The 1,922-nt window shown below is 55.7% G+C and overlaps 1 pseudogene; it reads left to right on the plus strand.

Moving 5' to 3' along the window:
- The first annotated feature begins 489 nt into the window (after positions 1-489).
- Positions 490-1,355, plus strand: LOC125541173 (dirigent protein 5 pseudogene; annotated as a pseudogene).
- The last annotated feature ends 567 nt before the right edge of the window (positions 1,356-1,922 follow it).

Here is a 1,922-nt window from a genome sequence, read left to right on the forward strand (position 1 = left end):
TCGATAACTTAAAAATGAGTTCTACATACGTTATTTTGACGTACCAACCATGCGCTGCCTCTCTGGGCATTGCGTCTGTTCCAGTGAACCAACTAATTTTATCCCATGAACGAATATTCTCTGATCCAAACTAAGAAACCGCAGTTCATGTGTGTGGCTTTTGGAAGCCGACCTAACCTGGGACGCTCGTGTACACCTCATCGCGAGGCTGACGTATGACTGCCAGCAAGGGAAAGGAGTCGGCTGCCCAATAGCCAAAGTGCTTAATCGTTTTTAGGGTTTGCTTTACTTTGTTATATAGTATATGGAGCTACCCACCGCGCAGCCGAATCATTTATAAAAAACAATTGGTCGCTTGGAGTGCAAGAGAGACTAGAATCTAAGTTACTAAACTGAGTACTTTCAGTACGCATGCCCCACGGCTCCATGCATGCATGCACCTCTATAAATAGCATGCACAAGTCCAGCTCTCAACACCACCACAACACGACCTGCCTGGCACTACATCTAGCTTGTCGATTCTTCGGAGCAGTTGCGTTGTGAACAATGCAAGGCCTCATGGCATCTTCCAAGCTGTCTCTGACCGTCGCCGTCGTGGTTTTTCTGCTCGGCATGGCGGGCGCCGCCCACGGCCTGACGAGGGTGGTCGCCAACAGCCCCGATGAGCCGTGCATGAACATGACGCTCTACTACCACGACATCCTCTACAACGGCAACAACACGGCGAACGCGACCACGGCGGCGGCCACCAAGCCGACGGCGCTGGCCACGACCTACTGGAAGAACAGCACCTACTTCGGCGCGCTGATGGTGTTCAACGACCCCATGACAGTGGGGAAGGCGCTGCCCCTGGCCGGGGAGGAGCCGGCGGCACGCGCGCAGGGGTTCTACTTCTATGATAAGCAGGAGTCGCTGACCTCCTGGTTCGGCTTCTCCATCGTGTTCAACTCCACGGCGCACAAGGGCACGCTCAACCTCGTGGGCGCCGACCTCATGGGCGACGCCACGCGGGACTTCTCTGTCGTCGGCGGCACCGGCGACTTCTTCATGGCACGCGGCGTCACAACCATCCGCACTGACGCCATCGAGGGCCTCTACTACTTCCGCCTGCAGATGGACATCAAGCTCTACGAGTGCTACCTCTGACTCTGACGATACAGCACGCATGCCCTGTGTGTGTGTGTCAATTGATGTGCTGCTGATGTTGTTTATGCTTCTCCTTAAAGAAAATTTGGTGTGTGTGTGTGTGTGTGATGGGTTTTATGCTTGTGTGCGATTGTCGCATATGCCCATAAGTATGCGAAATGCTCAGCACTCTTATTCATATATTTACTGTTTAGCAAGATTGATCGGTTTGTAAGTGTTAGTTCAGGAGAGGTATCTCTTCTAGAGAATTTTTCTACAGATTAAGTTTGTCGGTGTCACATATAATCTCACCAAAAATCATCTCTCCACCATAACATATTAGTCAGGAAACATTTCAGATGACCCGTTTGAAATGAACAGTATTCACACGGCTGCAGTTACGCGACGGTGTGCAAAGTTGGTATGATCGGATCCCCCGACACATTTAGGGCAAGGTGGAGGCCCTGTGCGGCGGCCGGGGGGAACCCTAGCGCCGCCACGTCCTCGTCCCTCCCCCGACCTCTCCTCCTCGCCGCTGCTGGGGCAAAGCCCGGTCGGTGTCGGCGTCGGTGTCGACGTCGGCGGGATCTCTTCTCCCACGACTCGCTGGATCTGGCGCGAGCGGATCGTGGCGGTTTTTGCGGCGCGCTGGAGGCGGGGCGCGCCGGCGCGGGCTTGAGGGCGACAGTAGGGCTCACGCTCGCGGTTGCCCCTGGTGTGCGTGGGAGTCCGCTTGGGGTGTGCGGCGGCGGCCCTCGGCAAGCGGTGGCGGGCGTTGGGCTCTCGGCGGCGCTCCG

This window comes from Triticum urartu, chromosome 2A (genome assembly GCF_056163025.1).
Source record: "Triticum urartu cultivar PI428250 chromosome 2A, HENAU_Tu73, whole genome shotgun sequence".
NCBI lineage: Eukaryota > Viridiplantae > Streptophyta > Magnoliopsida > Poales > Poaceae > Triticum > Triticum urartu.